This window comes from Neltuma alba, unplaced genomic scaffold, assembly GCF_004799145.2.
Source record: "Neltuma alba isolate B1F8T4 unplaced genomic scaffold, ASM479914v2 tig00010103_pilon, whole genome shotgun sequence".
NCBI classification, from domain to species: Eukaryota; Viridiplantae; Streptophyta; class Magnoliopsida; order Fabales; family Fabaceae; genus Neltuma; species Neltuma alba.
The window spans coordinates 68,838-78,768 of NW_021635056.1; the positions used below are offsets into that span (position 1 = coordinate 68,838).

Here is a 9,931-nt window from a genome sequence, read left to right on the forward strand (position 1 = left end):
GCCAGATTTGTATGGAAGTTACTACTGTTCCATTGGTTAAAAACTTTTTCTAGATTTTGAACCCTAATTTGAATAATCACCATAAATCATACAGATGTATAATTTGAACGTTCTACCTATTGATTTGAAGCTCAAGATGTGAACTATAGTCATACCAAATTTTAGAATTTAAGTCGTCTAATAATATAGTCAAAACATAGCTCCAGGTCAACAGCTTAATAGGGTTACAACATCCATGCATACTTAAACATACATTGTTAAAAGTCAAGTGGTTGAATACTTATACATCATTCATTCATGATTTTCTTTTTCTTCATGGATGGTTTAGCCCCTAGAAAGATTGAATTATATTTAGAAGGAATGAGATTTCATTGAGATCCTAATAGTAAGATAAATCAACTATAACATCAAACATGCATCATCATCAAGCATTTCAATATTAGCTATCATTAGAGAACTAATTCTTTCTTATTATTAGGCAATCTCCTTGATTCAAAGGGGCAACCATATTACAAGTTAAACCACACAAGACTTAAAGACAACACTTAAGTAACTTCTTAACCCTTAGTTCTTTGAATTTTGGAGCTTTATTTTCTTTAACCTAAAAATTATTTTCTTAGGTCAATGCTATATAATTTTTCATGTAAAATCCAATACTACTACAAAAAAAAAAATTTATCAGTGGTTAAAATGAGCTTTTTATGGCAGTTTTGAGAGCGACGTCTATGCCATCGACGTAAAATGTAGAGGATTTCATGGTGGTTTAAGAACTGCCGTGGTATGTGACTTTTCACAGTGGTTATATGAATAACCAGCAGTTATATAAATAACTGCCATGAAAAGTTTTTTTTCCCTACGTTTCACCTTGTTGATCAGGAGGGAATAGGAGAACAAAGCCTTAAAGAAAGTGGTTTGAAAATCAATTAATCAATAATCTCTCACCAGTTAGAAGTATTTTGATGGAGCAAACGTAGATTCTTTCTCGTCGTAATAGCACCACTTAACTTCACCTCCAACCACCAGATCAAAGCCACTAAGATTTAATAAAGATAAAATCAAAGACTCAGATCTAATAAAAATCTGATCTCTTTAAACCTAGATTAAATATCATATTTTTAACCAAAGAAAATAATCATATCAAACCACAAAAACTATGAAATCCACAGAAAGAATGGAGGTGAAAAACTCACAAATAAGAATGAACAGGATGAGGCGATGGCAATGGCAACAATGACAGTGACAATGATGGAAGAACATGGTGGAGATGATAGAAGCAAAGGATAAACACCGACAAAGGTAGGAGGAGCAAGGAAATCGAGTGAAGACGGTAATGGGGGACTATAAGCTTTGACTCTGAAAAGTAAAAGCTATCACGTGATGGATTTTAAAATTTTGATATACTTTTTATGGTGGTTATTTAAAAAACCACCGTTAAAAGTATTTTTTATGACATTTTTCTTAAAAATCACCATTAAAAGAACTTTTTACAGTGGTTTTTTAAATAATCGCCTTTATAAGTATGCTTATAATTACAGAAATGCCATCATCATATTTTTTACAGTGTTTTTTCTAATAACCACCATAAATTAGCGTTGTAAAAGCTCTTTTTTGTAGTAGTGCAAATATGAACTTGGATTCATGAAAAGAAAACTCTTTCCTTTCCAAATAGATCTAATCGAATAGGTGCTCTAGGAAATCCAAAAATTTCAACTTTAATTCCAATGCTTCTAATGCTTGTTCTTTAGGTTTACTCTATACCATTTTCTATTTTAAACACAATGGAAGCATCAAAACTATGAAAAACACATCCTAGGGTACAGATTTAGGATTTGCCAAGCAACATCATCAACAACCATAACATGCAATCTTTCAAATTTCAACACAAAACCACTTGAAACAACCTCTATCCAATGTGTTTCAGCTAGGTTTAACATCAAAACATTCCTCTCCTAAGCCAAGACAATTTGGCTGGCATCTCCCCATAAGGGAAACAACATTTTGTAACCATTCAAACCAAGAAATCCAAGCAATAAACAAGATGGAACAACCTATTAACCTTGTATCCAAGGTTAGATGATCAAAAGTGGTGTCTTCCTCTTGATTGCACTTCAAGAAATGAATTGGCAAGAGTTTCTCCTAATTGACCAAAATATGGTCTTGTAAGAGGGGGGAGGGTCTATTTATAAGCCAAGTCTCTTGTAATAACCCTCTAAGATCACTCTAATTACAATGGTGAGGTGTCAATTCCTTATGCCTTTTTACGCTAATTTCACTTCCTAAATTCCAATTGAAATTCAATTTCCAAAGTAGATTGAATAGAAAATAAATAAATAGATTGAATAGAAGTCAAAATCCTTTCCATACTTGGCTTGACATGTGGCAGTCAAATCCTATCCATTGGTGGCTGGACGAGTGGTAACTTGTGGGCCAAGTAAAAAACAAGAGAGTACTTTTCACTTTATCAGTGCACTTTGCTTTGAGATTAATTCCTATTCTACGAATACAATAAATTCAGGGACTAAATCAATGCACTTTATTAGCAACTAAATTGTAAATTTAAAAAGTTATAGCCAACTGGAGTAAAAATGAAAAGTATACAGAAATTTCCAGGAAAATACCAAAAAATAGAAAATAATATTCTAAGATAGTTTTGTAAAGAGAAATGATGAAAATACCCCTAAGGAAACTTAAATAGAATTTATAAGATTATGAGGTTAAATAATTAAAAAGTTGTACCAATTTATAAAATTAGTCCTACTCCCAGAGGGCTAATGGAATGGCTTTAATAAAATATAAAGCTGATTATGCCAATAAAATGGCATTTTAGTTAATGATTTTTATGCAAGGCTTAAAGGAAGTGTTATGACCTGAGAAAATTCATAGATATTCTCCAGACTTAAGAAAAATTTGTACAGTGGACAGAAAAGTTTTCTAAGCTCCAGAAGGCCATTAAGGAAGCTAGATAAATATGAGTCAAGTAAATGAGAAGGAAACTTGGAGATTAAGTTTTGATCCAGTGGTCAAGATTCATTCTTCCTTCCTCTCCACTAGATTTTTGACACCTAGTGCTTCTAGAAGGATGATGTAAGGGATGATGCAAGAAGATGATGTAATGATGATGCAAAAGTGCACTTGAAGTTTTAAGTTTGCCCATACACTTTCTATTAGCTCCTAAGGGCATTTTGGTCTATTTAAGGCCAAAGTTTTGGCTATAAATAGCCCTTCACTCCTTTACTTTTTTTGGACAAGATGAGAACAAGAGGGGAAACTCTTGCCATTTTATCTCTTGCAATATAATCAAGAGGAAGACACTATCTTTGATCATCTAAACTTGGATACAAGGTTAGTTTTATGTTCTATGTTATATTTTGCTTTATATTCTTGAGTATGATGGTTGAAAAATGTGGATTTCCCTAAGGGGAGGTGTTGGCCAAAATTTATAAGAGATAGGAGAGGATGATTTTGATGTCAAACTTAGTCTAAAGTCATTGATTACAGCTTGATTCAAGTGGTATTGCATTAAAATTGGGAAAATTGTATGATTTGATTATTTGGTGTACTGTTCATCCAGACCCAGTTATGTACCCTAAGATATGATTTTGATGATTCTAAGGCTTCTAATGGTTTTAAAATGGAAAATTATGTAGGGTAAACCTAAAGCACAAGCTTTGGAAGCATTAGAATCAAAGTTAGAAAGTTGGGATTTTATAATCCTACCTCTCGACCAAGGGCTGTTCTTGGGGAAGGAGTTTTATTTTCATGAATCTAAGCTCATATTTGGATTTCTTAGGCAATTGTATAGGATTGGCCTAAGGGAACAATTTTTACAAAGCTAGAACACTAATCCAAAAATTAAGAGAAAAGGTTAAGTTCAAGAGAGTTAGTCTTGGACATTATGTAATCTCTTGGTCCTAATGGATTGTATGATCATTATGGCTATGTTAGGACCTTGGAGCATCCAAGAGGATTTTTGAGGATGTTGACCAAAAGCTAACATGGCTGGAAAGTCAAAGGAGCCAAAGGAAAAGCAAGAGGAAAGCCTGAAGTGCAAGGTAGTAAACTTACCTATTATCATTGCTTGATGTTGTATGCTTGTGTATTACTATGTACATGATCTTTTAATGTTGTTGTGACATGTTTTGGCTACTGTAATTGCTATTTATGATGAGTAGATTATGTCTCCATGGCTATGCATCAAGAAGATAGCTTTAGGCATGCTAATATGTCACTAATTAACAAGAGAATAAGCAAGTTGCATGTAATGCATTAGCATCCATCTAGCACGATTATGTGGTATCATTTGCTACCGAGATTCCCTTAAATCTCACTCATCCTTAACCAACTATTTAGGTCAATCATTGATAGGTAATAACAACATGAGAAGGAAGGAGAAAAAAATAGAGAATTATTGATGTTAATGAATGAGATTAAGGATTAATGTATAATTCTCCTATTATGTAAATTATGTTTATGGATATTGCTGATACAATGTAATTAATTATAATGCCTATGATATGAATGGAAATATATGAGAATGAATAGGAAAGAGTAAGCCCAAGTTATGCATGCCAAAGTAATAAAAAAGAATTAAAGCCAGAATTGTTTAAGGGATAAAACGTAGGTCCTGGAGCAGTTAGATTCCAGCTCCAATTTGACCTACCAAATGAATGAATTAAGTCACAAAATTCGGCAAGCATATATTACACATCCCAAGCTTTAAAATGAGAGGTAGAACACCTCAATTGGGTAGGTACATGAGGAGATACAAATTTCTAAAGTTGAGGCATGAAATCTGGAAGTTCCAGAATTTACCAAATAAACTATAAAGTTTAATGAATAAACTGTATAAAATGGCAAGAGATAAATTCAGTTTGATATTTTCCCCTTAAAGAGCATTGAAAGAGCTTTAAGTAGAATTTTGGAGCACCTCGATACAATTTTTGTGGAATTAGTTATGATATTTTGAATTTGGACCCATAATTTGAAAAATGCATAGTGAACAGTGTTTTCGTGAAAACCAACGTTTTGAAGTTATATATATCTTCGACATTGTAAGCAAAGGAATTCACAACGGTTTTTAACCATTGTGAAAACCAACTTTTAACAGTGGTTATTAGTAGAAAATTGCCATGGAAAAGTCCACCATTGATATTCAATGGCTTGATATCAATGATGGTTTTCAGAGGAATCGCTGTTAAAAATATTTTCCGCGGCAGTCACAGCAGTTATATATATAATTGCCATGGAAAGTTTTTTTCTTTTAATATACTTTGCTTAATTTGTATAGAACCTCCTGTATTGAAAAAAAACCAAAAACCCAGCCCAATTCTAACCAGCAAACCATTTAATTCAACTATTGAATTAAAACCATTCAATGGTAAACAATTAATTGAATACTATGACTAAAATCTAACACTAAGGTAATCAAAATTTTCAATCAAATTCAACTAAAACCTAACTAACAACTTAACCAATCTCTAATTCAACTAACCTAATCAATAATCAACCAAAAAAAAACCTATTGAAAAATTAGTGAATTGAATAAAACCACAATTTTGCCATTTACCAAAATTTTGATCATTTTATTAAACTAATTATTCAACCCATAAACTCAACTAATATTTGAGCTAAAGCATCCCTCATTGTGCTGATTGTAACATGCCAAATTTTGGAACTAGAAGTACCAGAATTAGCTTGAAATAGGTAGACTACCTGAAACATCCTACCTTTAACCCCTCAGAGTACGCATTTGTAAGCGTTATGGTTCAAGCAGATCAAAGTACAAGCCCGTGGATTAAAATTTTCAACATAATTACTCGAGTTACTTTTCACTGTTTAAACTCCAGATTTTAGGTCCAACTTTGAAAAATCATAACTAATTCTACAAAAATCAGAACGGAGCGATTCCAATTTTCACTTAAAGCTCTTTCAATCTTCTACAAGGGAAAAATAACTTTCAGGGCTCAAATCTTGCCAATTAGTACAGTTTATTCATTAAATATTACTGTTCAAGTGGTCGAAACAGTACTTTCCAGAAATCTTGTCTTGACTTTGAACAGCCATATCTCTTAGCATACACATCCATTTTTCGTGATTTACCACTTGTTTTAAAGCTTAGGATGTGTCCTGTATAGTCACCAAATTTCATGGCTAAATTCATTTATTTGATCTGCCTCGTCATTGGCACCAATTCGTGACTCATTTAGGGACATTCTATCCCTTCAACTTAATTCAATCTTTATAAACAATTTATTTCTCCACCTCTTGTCATGCTATAAATCCACATAATATCTCCATACATAACCTCATACCAAATTACATATTATAAACATTTAATATCATCATTCCACATACATGGCATATCAAACATAAATTGATAAACTATGTTACATAACTTAACATGTTATAAGACTATAACATGTTCTTGACTTCTTCCATCAATCCTGCATTCCTCATCCTTGACTTTTCCTCCATGCCCTTTATACCTATTAGGGGTTGTTAAGGGAGGGTGAGATTCGGGAGAATCTCAGTAGCAAACACTACCCATAAGTATGCAAGACATAATGCAAATGCACGACATGTTATCATAACATCATCATAGGAACGCCATGGAAAGTAAGTTAAAGCATTTCATGCTTTAATAACATATTGCCAAGGCAAAACATAACATAAACTTGCAAACATAACTTTACAACATTTCATCATAACTTAGTCACATCATGGCAACATAATAACATCATGCAAGCATACATATCAAGCACACAAAATAGGTAAGTTCACTACCTTGTAACATAGCTTCCCTCTTGCTTTCCGTTTGCTTCCCCTAACCTTCCAAGTGTTTAAGCCTTCGGTTGACATAAACAAGACATCCCCTTGGATGTTCCAAGGTCCTAAACACATCAACACATTACGCGAAACATCAATTAGGACCAAGTTATCAACCTATTCCACACTTGGCTCTTACTTGATCACACTTTGTTTCTAACTTTTGAGATTTATTTCCAATCATTCTAAAATTAATTCCACATGCTATTCCCACATAATTTTGCATGTAGAATCCATTTCCAAGTTCAAAACAATCAAAATCCAACTCCTTCCCCCTTGTTCTGGTTTGGCCGAAACATAGGTGCCTTAGGTCCAAAATTTCCATTTTCAATTCTAATGCTTCCAAACATGTTTTCTACATATATCCCTACACAAAATCATCATTTAAACTCATTGGAAGCATCAAAATCATCAAATTCCAGACCCAACATAAAGAACCAGCCATGGCAGAATCATACACAAATGAAAGGGGAAGTTGGATTTCTTGAAGAATCAATATCAAACCAATTGATTCTTGTTGTTTTCAAGCCTTTAAACATGTTTATGACTTTAATTTCATCTTCTCCCATTCTGAACAATTTCGTGCAGCACCTCCCCCCTAGGTTTCAACCATGAAAAACCCAACCAAACCAACATCTAAGCTCAAAAATACCAAGGGAGGTAGAAACTAGATCAAAATCCATGAACATACCTTGATTTGAAGCTTGGATGGCCTTAGGATCATGAGTTCTTCCTCTTCTCCTTCTTCCTCTCTCCATTTCAGTTTTCCCTCTCCTCTCTCTCATGGTGGACGAAAATATCATAAGGGAGGGAGAGAAGATTTTTATAAAAAGTCTTGACAAATCCTAGCCATTGATCTTATTTTGCAAGATTAGATCTTGGCCCTTGATTTTCAAATTAATCCTAGCCCTTGATCTAGGCTTCTTCATCAAGAAATCTTGCTAAATATCTTAGGCTTATGTCATCATAGTTAATTAACTTAACCATGGTTAACTTTCTTAATTACCTTGATTAAACTTCTTAATCACCTTACTTAAAATCCTTTCTTTAATCCTAATATGTCCTTAATCTTTTTACACATTTCCACACATATCCTCATGCCCCTATAGCAATATGATAGGGAGGAAAATCATACAAAATTCGTGCATAAATTCATCCAAAAATATTCCTCCACCTATCTTACCGGTTTACATCGTAATAGGTACTTTCTCAGGTCCTGACTTACCCGATACCTCTGGGACATGGTTTAGCACATTTTTCATCTTCAAAATACATTCCCATACTCTTCTAATAACATTCATAGGGGAATCATACTTCTTTCTCATTTCCCCAAAATATTAATAATTAATATTCAATCGGAGTCGATTTTGCCGAATTCTTTCCTATCGGCTCGTAACTCTGTTGATCTGTCTCTGGGTTTCATTCTTTCCCTTTCATCACAGGGTATTCCTCAAATTTTTCTCGGGTCCAAAGTCAAACCATAGATAGGAAATTTGACTTTCCCCGAATAGGGCATAAATAGGCTTTAAATTCAATTAAAGCTAACCTTGTCAGTTTCTGGGGCTGGAATTAATTTTATAATATGTGTAAATTCCTCAACTACTGTTCTCCAGTTTTTCCTGATTATTTGAGGCCGTCTCGTACCTTAAATAATTCAATTTGAGTTACTATCTCAAATTGCTCAAAAACCTGAAATGACTTTAGGGCATTTCCGTCATTTCTAGCCTTATATTGACTCTGGGATCCTATTCCTATTTTTTTGAATTTTTCTGAAACATTTGGGGCCATTTTTGATAACTTCGAACAGTGATTGACCATAATTTTTATTATTCACAATTAGGTCCCTACTTGGCCTAGAAATCTTTTCGTTGCAATTTAGTCCCTCCTTAGGCCTAACCTTCAGAACCATCTCTTGCAAGTTTTTGGCATAACCTCTGGCCCTTAATTGTTTCTAGTTCGTCATTCTTTAGTCCCCGAACACTATTGTTTTACACATTTGTCCTTGGAAAATCTCTTTTTTTCTTCCAAGGGATCTCCGGGACTTTTATTGCATTGGACTTAGTAATCATCCTTTTCGTGTGCTATTACTTGTATCTATGAGCCAAAATTTGGGATGTTACACTACCATATTCTTTTTTGGTAGAAGTCCCAAAGGTTTCCTAGATAGACATAGAGATTTTCAGGGACTAAATCGCAAAGAAAATGTTTTTTAGGACTGAGAAAAGAAAAAGTTAGAGACTTCAGTGAGGTCTTAAGACCAAGGAATGAGAAATGGAGATGAATATAGACCAAAGGTCTTGTTAGAGGCCTCAATGAGATGAATTATAGGGTTAAGCCGAACTAGGAGCAAAATTATAATTTTGTAAAGTTTCGGGTTGGTAAGGGCAAAAATGAAAATTATGCCCGAAAATCCCTGAAAAATCACAAAAATGGGAAATAGCATGTTAAGCCCTATATGTGATGTTTTGGGATCTAGTATAAGAAATTGATGTAATTAAGGGCCAAATATTGTACTAAGAACCGTAATAAGAGGATTCCTGAGGCTAAACTTGAGTAGGGACTTAAAACACAAAATTGAAAAATTTCGGGGCGAAAAGGGGCAGTGATGGAAAGTTAGCTTGAATACTTCAGAAAAATTCCAAAAAAATAGGGATAAGGTCTAGAGGCTCGCATAAGGCTAAAAATAACGAAAATACCCCTGGAAGGAATTTGTAGAATTCCCAGGGTTTTGGCTAATTTTGAATATTAATAGAAATTGAATTATTTAAAATACAGGGAGGATCATACAATTGGAAAAAAATGGGGAAAAATATTTGAGAAATTATCATAGATTTTAAAAATAATTTCGTCCCTAGAAAGTGAAGAGGTTGGCTTTAATAGAATTTAAAGACTAGTTATAATCTATCCAGGGAAAGTCAAAATAGACTATCTAGAGGTTGACTTTGGACTTAAGAAAAATTAGAAAAATTTCTCATGATGAATAAATAGTATTGGTATCTAGAGATAGATTCTCAGAGTCATAGATCGATAGAAAGAATTCGGTCAAGTTTACTCCAAAATAAATATTATTAATTGTTTTAACGGAAGAACAAGGGAAGAGCATCAC

General features: G+C 33.5%; 1 long non-coding RNA gene across 1 annotated transcript; it reads right to left on the reverse strand.

The window, feature by feature from the left end:
* Positions 1–6,444: 6,444 nt before the first annotated feature.
* LOC114754200 (uncharacterized) lies at positions 6,445–7,552 on the reverse strand. The gene is made up of 3 exons (XR_003741131.1): positions 7,517–7,552; positions 6,784–6,890; positions 6,445–6,485 (listed from the first exon to the last, which is right to left on the reverse strand). It is a non-coding gene; the product is annotated as an uncharacterized LOC114754200 (long non-coding RNA).
* Between the last annotated feature and the right edge of the window lie 2,379 nt (positions 7,553–9,931).